This window comes from Zonotrichia albicollis, chromosome 4 (genome assembly GCF_047830755.1).
Source record: "Zonotrichia albicollis isolate bZonAlb1 chromosome 4, bZonAlb1.hap1, whole genome shotgun sequence".
In the NCBI taxonomy this organism is placed as follows: Eukaryota; Metazoa; Chordata; class Aves; order Passeriformes; family Passerellidae; genus Zonotrichia; species Zonotrichia albicollis.
In genome coordinates this window covers 40,230,527-40,242,590 of record NC_133822.1, presented here as the reverse complement: position 1 = coordinate 40,242,590, position 12,064 = coordinate 40,230,527, and positions in this window count along the sequence as shown.

The following is a 12,064-nucleotide window of genomic DNA, read 5'->3' as shown; positions in this document are numbered from 1 at the left end:
AACTAAAAAAAATCTCTTTTGTACTCTGGAAGTACAAATGGACTCTTAGCGTGGCAATAGACAAGAACCTAAGAGCACTAATTCTCACCTGCATAAGCTGTATGAATGATCACAAAGGAAGGATCTTCTCAGGGTAAAAGCATGTCAGACTGCCAGCATTTAAAGTGGCTAGAGTGTAAAATGAAAATGCAGTCATCTGTGAGCCACTTCTCCCAGATATAGTGGGGAAAATTTCCATCTGGAGCCATATTTTATGGCAGTAATTGATATATAGAATAAAACATTTTGCAAAAGTCTGGAAAAATAAACAATGTCATATTATATTCAAAGAAAATAAAAGGCATGCTCATCTCATGCTAAATGTGGTCATGCTGCCAGTTTTGTTTCTTATTGGAAAGGGAAACAGTCTCTGAGAGCTAATCTGTTTATAAGCTTCCATATTCTCCATAGACATAGACTAATGTCAAGACATAGTAGAAGTAGAGCTAAAAGGACAGTTGACAAAACCTTTGTCTGTTTACAGTGAATATTCAAAATCTTTCTCCAGATTTCCCTAAATGAAAAGAATTTTAACTTTCAAGTTGCCTTACTATCACCTAAGATCTAAAGATCTAAAAATAAATCCAGTGATTTGGCTTCCCCCCCACCACCAAATGTTGTGGTTTTTTTAAACTGATGACCTGAAAAAAATGAGCATTTGCCAGAAACAAAAATAAGCAAATTTTAAAAATTAGTATGTGTTTTAGCAGAATCCACTTCCAAACATAGCATTTTTAGTTGTGAAAAAAGATTAATTGCATTTTCCTTTTGAAACTGGTGGGTAGAGCTGATGATGGTGCAGGAGGATTCCTGTCTCTTCTGCAGAGACTGCATTTAAACATCTGTAGGTGATGCAGGTACCATTTCTGAAGCTGATGTCTGCTCCAAGCCGCAACAGCAAAGAGATAAAAAGTCTCTTATTAACTTTAGTGTACTTTGGATTAGGCCTTCTTTAATTGGAACCTGCTGAAGCATGGTTCTAGCATTTACTGTCTCCTTGTGAAAAAGCAGCCTTTTTGGATTTGAGGCAATCAAAAGGAAAGGGAGTTTTGTGGATGTAGTCGGAATTCTAGGCTAGGGGGTCCTCTTTTCACTGCCACAAGTACTACTTTGCACTATTCACTTCCAAGTAAGTGCCATGAAAAAGGAAAACAAACCAAAAAAGCACAACCAGAAAAGTGGAGACATGCAGCAAAGGATATTGAAAATCTCCAAAACCAAGATAATGTTGAGTTTTGCTATGAGAATAATCCCATAAAACCTGGGATTTGGTGGCTCAGGAGACTATTAATACATTTATGGAGTTTTCCACCTTGAGATCAATGTTGCAAAGCCACTGCTGACCCAAAAGAAGCACAATGTAATAGAAATCTGTGGGTTTTCTTTCTGCTTTCTTTACAATTTTGACATCTGACTCACACAGAACCAGCCCTTGTTGTCAGACTTGGGAAAGGGCAGGCAGAATCAAATGAGCCAAGTACCTGAACTGCCTCAGGCCATGAGAGGGACAAACCCATTAGACCCTGGGGCAGAGTAGGTACTGTGCTTTGGTCTGGCTGCTGAGATTTGTGCAGAGAGGTCACTGGGTTCTCAGGATGACAGCCAGACCTTCAGCACACCAGCAACAAGTTCATTCACATGGAGAGGATGCACAGAGACCTCCTTAAACAGCTCCTTGCAACATATGCTCAAAGGCTGTTTCACTGGCTGCTGAGTTACTTCTGTCTCTTGTGAGGCTGTCCTGGGGAATATGTGCCAAGGCATAATATTCAAGTGCCTGGGGTTCTGTTCCTGCATGACAGAGTCACCTCCCTGAACAGTCTCAGGGCGGGTAAGGACAACACCTTAGCTGGGAGCACTGCTCAAGCTTAGTGCTCATCAGCAGTGTTCCTAGCTGGAGATGTAACTCTGGAGTCAGGATTAATTTTTGGTTAACAATATCACTTCTTTTCTTAAATTTAGAATTGGTCCAGCACTTCCTCTCTGGTTTGGGTTCTGTGCTGATAGAGGAAATGTTTCCCTGCCATTGGGATGCTTGCACTTGGTCATTTGGCAGCTCTTAAGTAAGCCTGCCCAGTGGCATGCAGCTCAGGTATGGGCCTCAAATATTGGCCCTCCTGACTTTGCAAATGTGCAAACATTCTACTATCTGTGACTTCTGCATGTCACTGTTCACTGTGTTTTCAATCATTAGCTATTTTATTGTTATTTATTATACTTGTCTATCTTTGCACCACTAGCTTTGGGTTATCCTGAAGACAATCATTCAGTTCTCCTTGAAAACTAGAGTGGGGTGTTTCTGGGTTTTTTTACATGTACACTGAACACCATTCTCTAGGAAGCAGAGATTCCTACACTGCTTCAATGTTTATTTTTAGCTGTACTTTCTCCATCAGGAGAGTGAATTTTCCCAGCTTCACCTTGTGAACTCCAGGAAGGGGCTGTGAATGTTTCCACTTGGTTGAGACCAGTCAGGATGAGTTAACAACTACATCTGTCACCATGGCACCTTAACAGGAGTAGTGCTGGGGACTCATGGCACAGTCATTGCCCTTGAAAGCCCAGCACAGCACCTCTGTAAAGAAAAAGGATATAAATACATACTAGCAGGAAAATACAGCATTTAATTTAATTATCTAGAGGAGGCACACCTCAGTGAAACTGCCTCTTATGAGGTGCTTTTATTTTTATGGACCTATTTGATAGGCTTTATTTAAATAAGAAAGCAATTGAGTAACTAAAGCATGTGGAGACTTCTGATAAGGATCCGTCTTTCAGGTTATTAAACAAACTGCATAGCAAGTGCTCAATTATTCTTCGAAATGCTTAAGCAACACCTTTGGTTCAGATTCCCATCTAGAATTACCTCCCAGTAAGTCGCCTCCCAGTAATTTCCAAGAAGCAGTATGCAAACAGCACACACCCGTGTTCTGGATAATAAAGACTTCTGAGAAAAATCTCAGGATTAATAAACAAGCCACAAAGGGACCTGGGAAAGCAAACCTTCTGAAGGAATTTTACTTGCCTCTCACTGGGTTCTCTGCAGCATTGGGTCTGATGTCTGCGTGTGAAATGAGCCTCAATAATTACATATTCTTGCTCTCCATTTCTGGCCCTGAATTTGCAACATTTGAGAAACCACTTCAGACTGCAATTTGTAGAGTGATGCAGACTTTTGGTGAGCAAAGTTCGATGAAGGCACAGTGAGCCTGAGATTGTGCACACTTAGGGTTGCTGTCAAAGCAAGCAGCCGTTGTACAGCAAGCAGGGGGAGCCCCAAAAACCTCTGCAGAGCAAAGAGGAGCTCTGAGGAGCATGGGTGTGCTTCTCAGTCATGGGGCAAAGCATGTCAACATGGGCCTTGGAAGAGGCAACCAGAGTTTTACGTCCTCGTGATACACTTAGGTTTTCTCACCCACTACCGAATATGTGGGTCCGACAGAACTCTGAATAAAGGAAATCCACTAAACCCCTGAAACTAGTTGTCTAAAGGAAGAGCCACATAATATCAGCAGGCAAGACTAATAACAAAGATTTGGAGAAAATCACAGTGGAAATGCTGTTGTGAGTCTGGCTGACCAGTTGGCTGTGAGTTTGAGGTCTGTGATTTCTCTGTTTCAGCTGCAGACTGGGCTCCCTGTGAGGAGTTGTTGGTTTCCCTGCTTCCATGTCATGGGCCTCTGGCAAGTCAGCTGTTGTGCATCTGGTAAAGGCAGGGAATAGCAAGCAGGTCAGAGAGGGACGTGTGTGCATGAGCATGTAGAGGACAAGAGTGAAGGGGGTCAAGAGAGGAAGGGAATATGCTTCAGAGCTTCCAGACAGCTCTCTCCTAGTGCTGCCCCAGGTCTCTACCTGCTGGTCCCCTGTCCTTAGATGCCAGCACATGCCACAGAAAGCAGCATTTTTCTTTCTCTTTTTTCCTCTTCCGAGGTGGGCACTACCAACACATCAGATTTAATTCTGAAATCCAGCTGACAGGGTGGCTCTGGGTTTGACATCTTTCCTGTTGGAAGGGACATTGCTCACAGAGCACTCAGCTGCAATTTCCAAAAGCTAATCCCACAAGGCATGCATGCTGGCAAGGTGACAAGCCATGAGTGATGAAGCACCAGTGGGCACTTGGCCAAGCACAGGCAACAACAGCAAACACTTCTGACCATGGCTGCTGCTCACCCAGCAAGGGCCGAGGGTGCAGGGCCACCTCTGTCCTACCACACAGGGGACAGGAGTCCTCTGCCAGTATCAGGACATGTACCATGCAGGGCTGGATGATGAGGCTTGGCCATCCCATCCAAGTCCTGCTGATGGTTTTCACACCATGGGCTGGAGACAGGTCTCAATGCCCAAGCTATTGGGTGCAGTTCTGGTGGAGCTGGAGGGTGTCATGGCTCCACTGGCTGGAGAAATCTGCTTGGACTGAGGATGTGAGGGGCTTGCCCTGCCCTGCCCAGGTATGGGCCTGTGAGTCAAAGCACAGCCTTGCTTCAATACACTGGCAACCAAAATAGCTGCTTCCTTGGGAACCAAATTAACAGAAGTATCAGCTGCTTCAAAATCTCTCTCAACTGTCCCATCATAGAAATGCAGGTTGTTCTCTGAAGTTTTATAAAATGATAGAATTGTGGAATAGTTTAGGTAGGAAGAGACCTTTAAAGGCCATCTAGTCCAACCTGTTGCAATCAGCTGGGAAACAACTAGACCAGTTTGCTCAGAGACCTGTCCAACCTGGCCTTGAGTGGATTGGGGCATCTGCCTCCTCCCTGGGCAACTAAGGGATGAGTGCTGGGCCCAGTACAGAGGATGTTTTCCTGCTCATTCCTCACAGCACCTCTTTGCTGCATGCCCAAGCTGGGCCTGATGATGGCCAGTACCCCTGTGCCTCCCCCACCATGGGCAGTGTGGGTTTGTGTAGACCCTCAGGGTGAACCACAGTGGCTGTGGTTCTGACAAGCCCTGCAGAAATCCAGCAGTTGAGTTTAAGCCATCCATGCAGTGGTGAATGCCACTTCCCCAGCAAATGTTTCTCAGATAATGCCATTGTGTTCTCCTATGTGAGCATGTTGGTGAACACTTATGTTTTAAGGGCTATTAAAGCAACAAAGTGGGAGTGCTGCACAATAGCAAGCCAGAAGTGCAGCTAATCAGAAGAGGCAAATGCAGGGTTGCCACATTCACTGCTGTGACCTCTCCTGGGATCACAGGCTTGGTAGGAGAAAGAGGAAAAGAAGAGTAACACCGTTTGACAGTGGCTATAACTAACATGGTAGGGAAAATCCAGACCTAATGTATGAGAGATGATCATATGGCATAACAGAATTGCTCATCTGTTAAGCATTACTAAATGCTTACTATACTAAGCATTGCTGATCTCCAGGAAATGTACCTAGGTGAAGCTGAAGATTTTTAAATCTAAAACTGATGGCATAAATCAAACTCTCTTTAGGCTCCTGCAATAAGAGGAGAAAAGGAAATTGCTTTTCAGCCCAGAAAGCATGCTCCTGGTAACTGATAAACTGGCTGTGACTCTCTGCAGAAGACATGCTGAATAGTGAGAAAGCAAATATCAGAATATAACAAGCCTCCAAAATGACCCAGGGAATGACAGCAGCTCTTGCTGGAGAAATCTGGGGCCACAGGAGATCCCCATGGGAGGGATCAGTGGGAAGGAGAGCTGCACCATTTGTAAGGGACCAGAGGGTATCTAGTTTGGAGCTGCTCATCATCCAGGGGCTTTCCTGTGTCACTGTAGCTGCCTATCCCTGGAGGCAGGAAAGATACATGAGGAAACGCGAAGGTACTGACACATTTGTGCCGTGCCAGCCAAAAGATGAGCTGTGGCCCTACTGAGGTCGAGAATGAGGAGGATGTGAGCTTGAAAAGAAACCCTACAAGATGGAGACCTGACATCTTCCCTTCACCAGCTTCACTGACTTTCAGCTAATGATCAGGCATGTCTCCTCCACTTCTCTTATGGACAGCAGAATGAAGATGGGCTCTGTTGGCACGCAGTTCAGCCCACCTGTCAGGTAGAAGTGCTTGACGACATCTAGAAGGATCTCTTTCTCACTGACAGTTGAAGGAGTGTAGCTTTGGCCAAACATTTAGTGTTATAAAGCCAAAGAATTCACCTAACTTTAGACAACTCCCATAGTGACAACTACATCAGAGCTGATCACTGTCACATCCTTTTACAGTCAAGGGAGAGAAGGCAGTGCCTTTTGGGTGCAATTTGTTTACCTTTTCTTATTTTTCCTAGGATGAGTTCTCACCCCAGTGACTATAATTGATGCCTAGATCATCCATAGGTTTGTACATTCATTGAGATCCCATCCTTTGTGTCAGATTAAATCAATGCCCCCACCCCCCACCAAAGTACTGATTTTTCACACAAGGTGTTTTCAGCTCCTGATGCTTCTGGCTGCCAATGATGGTGGCTGCTGCATTAATTCTGCCATCTCACCAGCTGTGGACGTCCTGATAAGGTGAATTTCAGGGAGGCCTTTCTGGGGGTAATAATGGGTTCATGTATCCAATAAAAGGAAATTGAACCTTGGTAGACAAGCTTCCTTGGAAAAATACCTACTCTGTTTGTCTAAACAGTTCATGCACAGCAAGAGGGATTCTGGAACAAAATGCAGCCTTGTAATCGAGTTCTAGTCGCAGCTGTGTAAAAACACAGACTGGATCACTGCTACAAAAATAGATCTTTCAGTGGAAGCCAGCAAAGATGAGGGTGCCCAACAAAGGTGATAAAATGCCCAGCAATAGATAGTATCTGTTATTTTGACCAAGATACTTGACTGTCTGCTTTGCAGCACTCCTGAGCAAATATGTTCCATTTTGTACCTTGTGAGAGGTTCAGTGGCTTGGCCTCACCCCACCAACCCCTATACCCTTTGTTGCCAGAATTTTAAAAGCTTGAATTTGGAATAGGCTTGCTTTTCCTCATGTCTGTGTGTCTCACCTCAGTGCCATTAAAAGTCATGACACATAACAGAGAAACAGCTGTGCAGGAAACTTCAGGCATCTGTTTAATATTAATTGCATGTATTCCTAAAAAGTCATAGCATGTTTTTAAAATTTCACTGCACATCTGGTGCGTCACTGCTAAGGGGTTTTTTTAGGTTTTTTTTTAGGTTTTTTAGGTATTTTTTTAGGTTTTATCTGTGAGTCACTGAGAATTATCCAGCCACAAGCTGTCCAGATACTGAGGAGATGCACAGGCAAGTAAAATAGATGTTTCTAAACAGCTTCTAAAAACCCTCACCTCTAAATAAAATGGCAAAGCAACACTGACTGTTAGCTGATGTCTGCCCATCAGCAGACACCAAGCTATAAGAAATCTCAATTTAGGAAAGGATTTTCTGTTAGTAAACACTGTGGTTTTAAAGATATGTCTTCCATGGGAATCTTGTCCCAGACTGTAGGCTAGAATTTATTTTTCAGCTAGAGGACAATCAGTTCTCCTGCAGTTACCCAAAACCCTGCAACTTGTCCCCTTCTGCTGTACCCCTTCCCCAAGTCTTACCCTGACCTATGGCTTTTCCTGCTGACTCAGCAAGTCTTGCATAAAGAAAATGATCTCTAGAGGATCAGGTGAAAGGTGTGTTCTTCAGCCGGACACAGCTCTGCCAAGCATGTCCATGTAGGAGACCCTCCCACTGCTCAAGACTGCACTGGAATGGAGGACCATGGAATTGCAGCCTCCACTGCCAGGGTAGGAACCCCAGACCCCAGGGAAGTCATGGCAGCTAGTCCTGCTGGCATCCATGCATTCCTGAAAATTACATGGCCTTTGAGAAGCTTTTTAAGAGTAAATGAATGAAAGAATGAATGGTTGATAAATGACTTTTGTGCATTTTTCTCTATATCCACCCCCAAAAAGTGTTGCTTTGAATGACTCATTCTTTATTTTAGAGATTTCTTCTTTTTTTCCCAAGAGTTCCTCTTGCATAGTGCTCATGACAGGGTGTTTCTCACTGTCAGCTGTTTGAAATACTGAGTGGTGACAACCAGTAATTAAGTCAGTAACAAATTATGATTTGAAATGTTTATTAATGCCTCTAAAAAAGCACTAGAAGGCATAGATTTGGAAAAACACAGCTTTGCCAATGTGGCAGAGCAGGTGCACCCCACAGTGAGCTCAGGGTCACCCCCCTTGCACCACTCACCAGTAAATGGCGTCTTATATTTTTACAGATATAGCTGAAATTTAACTCCTGTCAGATTGCAAGTACATTATTTGTGGATAACATTGAAGTGGGACAACATAGAACTTGCAAAGCATTATTTAAAAGTTATTTTATTTAACAGCTACATTCACAGAATGCAGAAGAAAAATAGTATTTAACCTGCAGAACCGCCACAGCCCAAACGCAGAGGCAAGGGCAGCTCTTTGTGTCACATCCTAGTTAGACACCCAGGCTGTACTTCCAGGGCTTTGCCCATCTCTATGTATTGAGGATTGACATGAAGACAAGCCCTGCTTTTGCTCCTCTCATTGGACAGGGGCAGGGAACATCACATGGCTGCTGTTGGTGGTAACAGCACATACCTTCTGGGTTGTGCTGTTACAGAAGCAAAGATCCTTCAGCAAGATAAGGAGCTATCTGGGCCAGAATTAAAAGCATCCAGGCATTCTAAAACTCTCTGAACATGGATATAAAATACCTGTTGTAGGCAGAAGGGCAAGCCTGACCCTGGAGCTCAGATGCAGTGGAGTCCTGAGCTCTACCTCATTTGCAGCCAGGCTGGTTGGAACACTGCAGAGCCAGGCTGTGGAACTCTGCATGGAGCAAATTTAAGTGCTTTTCTAAAATGAAGCAACTTTCCTCCTGATTGGTGCCCTGAAGGCACAATCCTTGGCAATTTCTACATGCCAAAACTGGTAAACAGAGGTTTGAATGACTGTCCCTGCTCCCAGACCCTCCCCGTTGCTGCCGGCGGGGGTGTCTTGGCACAAGGCAGCACTTCTTCACCCTGGGTGGGAGTGCCAGCAAGACATCCTGACCTGCCCTGGCCCAGGTTGAACCGTGATCATTGTCCAAGACCTTTTCCTCAGTTAGTAAGGGATGCCAGGATCCGCCCCAAAAACAGTGAAGGGAATAGATCTTCCTTGGCAATTACCACCAGAAGCAGGTTAAACACAGGAGAAGCTCTGATGGAATCACCCAACATGGATCTTGTGTTTTTCCCTCACCAGAGTGCCTCACCTTAAAAAACTTTCTCCTAGCATGACTTCACCCTGAGCTTCCTCTCTGCTGGCAAACAACAACATGACACAAAAGCTGAAAGCCCATCTCTAGCATATGCTTTTACTGGGGACAAGCAGGGGCAGCACAGTCGGACAGCCAGTGTCCCCATGCTATGCACACTCCCCTCTCTGTACGTGCACAAGATTTCCATGGCACTGGTGCCTGTGTGCAAAGGGGGCAGCTCTAGAATTTACAGGCTGGGGACGTTTGCCTCCACGCAGCAGCAATTGTTCTGGCAGCACAAGACAACCACGGCACTGCTGCCAGAAGGGAAATACAGTTCCCAGCACACTGAATCCTGTGGCCACTTCAGTGCAGAGCAGGTTGGACCCTGGCTAGTGTGCCTCTGAAGCCAGTGGGTGGGCAGGCCAAGGCAGTGGGGGGCCTGGGCACAGAGCAAAGGCAAGTGCCAAGACATCACAAGAGAGGGAGCGAGCGGTGCACGGCATGCATAACAAGATCTGTTCAATTCCATCAGTCAGCACTCTCTTCCAGAAGATGACCTATTGAACATTTCCAGGAATAGCTGTGCCAAGGCTGTCAACTGTTTCTTGGAAATACACTCAAGAAAAATGGCTTCCTTCCAGTAGGGATCTGCAGAAAGCCTGGACTGGATCTAGGCTGCAGTCAGTTGCTGAGGTGGTGATGCTATTGCATCAGCTCGTTCAGGAGCAGAGGATGCAGGGGGCCTGGAGGAAAGGCTGCCTTTTCTCCCCCTTCTCCTCCTGCTTTCGCATCAAATGGTAACAATGGATAGAGAAGCTGTGATTTCTTTTTTGCAGATTGCCTCAGCTCACTTGTATGCTTATCCTTACTTGCAGTCTCCAGCCATAAGCAGATAGAAAACCTGCAGTGCTGCACGTGACTGGGCTGCCAGCCCAACACACAGCCTACCTGGGCTATTTCATAGGCAATCACTAGCATCAAGCTGCCAAGGCTGACACATGGCCCCACAATCATAACTCACTCCCAGCACAGTATTCTTGGTATTCCCTTATCACATTATTGCTTGAATTAACACAAGAACATAAAGTTATCACTGTGGTAGAGAAGTTTCACTCTCTGCACCAACGGTTGTGTGGGTAGTGGGGTGGGGAGCTGGGTTGAAACATGCTGTGGGACTGTCCTCTTGTGGTGGCCCTGTGCCAGCTGAAGGGTCCTGCTGGCTCAAATGGACCAGCAGGGAAGGGGTTGCACATCGCAGGCAATGGGGTGTACCCGCTTGTACCTGTCCCCGTGGTGCACACCTGCCACTGCCAAACCCACCCCTCTTTGGCCAGCTGCAACCAGCAAAGTACAAAACAGGGCTGTGCACTGACCAGAGCTGAAATTGAACGCAATTGTGGTGCATTTACACCTTGCAGCTTTGGTGCAGCAGATGGTTTTTTCTGGGGGAGTCCAAGTCCCTCTTCATCTCTCCTCAGTCTCTTTCCACCATCGCCCTCCAGCATGCATCTGGGTGAACAAAACACCATGGAAATGAGTGTTTCCCCACTGTAGTTTCTGCTTTGCCCTGTGAGAGAGACTGTAGGGATGCCTTTCTGAGTTTCTCTGGATTGACTCCAGATCTGGATTTGCATTGGGTCCTTCCTGACGGGTTACAAATAAACCAAAGTAATGGGCTTTGGCATTGCTTGGCAGACTGTTAATAGGATATAGAGCCTTTCATTTCTGGATCATTAATTCAAACCAGCCCAGATCAGTAGTGGTCACATTTTGTTGCAGTGTAATAGCTGTATAATAACCTCTCTGAACAGAATTAGGGAGTCTATCACCACAATTTATATTAATGATAATAACTTTTGTTGGCTTGCTCAGCAAAGGAACCCAGGACTGATTATGCCCCGAAGTTGGGGCTCCCTGGAGGAGCAGGGGCAGGTGGTAGCTGTTTCTGCATCAGCCTAGAGCAGTCCCTGGGGCTGTTCCTCTGTTCCATTTACAAGGTGAACCTCCCCAGCATGCAGAGAAAGACCACCTGAGCAGTAAGCATCTCTGTGGCTATTAAAAATCAAGCTCCAGATGTAGCCTCCAGCTTAAAAAGTCTCCACAGTGCCTGCTTGAGTGTGGAAGTGTAGGATTGCCCTGCATTTGCTTTCTTTCCTTATATTCTTTACAAAGCATCTGTTGGGTAAGTCTCTGAGTCAGGACACAGGGCTGCACAAGTCTCTGCCAGGCCTGTGTTTGACCCAAGAGGGATGTTTTTTCTTTCATTTTTTTTTAACCTTCTGATATTCTGAAACCCTCAAAGGGGACATTAATGATATGCAATGTGCTTGTCTAGAATCTATTCACACTTTTACCCCTAAAGTCACATAGAATTGTATATATTGCACACATCCATCATTTGTCAGCATTTTTGTAATAGCCCAATAATTAAAAAACTCTGAATTATTTATAATTTGCTTCTGAGGAAGGAGGGCTAGACTGCTTTCTTTTTCTCTTTCTGTGTCAAATCCAGTTAGCTGGCTACCACGTCATTTCAAATATTAACTAAAATAAGCTTTCTGTTTTCCTGGGAGGAATATTTTCATGTTTCTTTCTGGGTGTGGTCAGAATTTTTGGCAGCACTTTGCTGAACTGAAGCAAAGTGTCTGACTAATGCAGCAAACAGGCTAGCACATCATGCGATTTGCAGAGATTATTCATTTCATACCATCAGTTCACATAATATGTAATTTGTTGTAGTGACTACAGAGAGCTCCAGAGCTTGATGATCAGTCCACTTTACATGTAAATGTTTTCAACACAAGACAGAGGGCACTGGGAGGGAA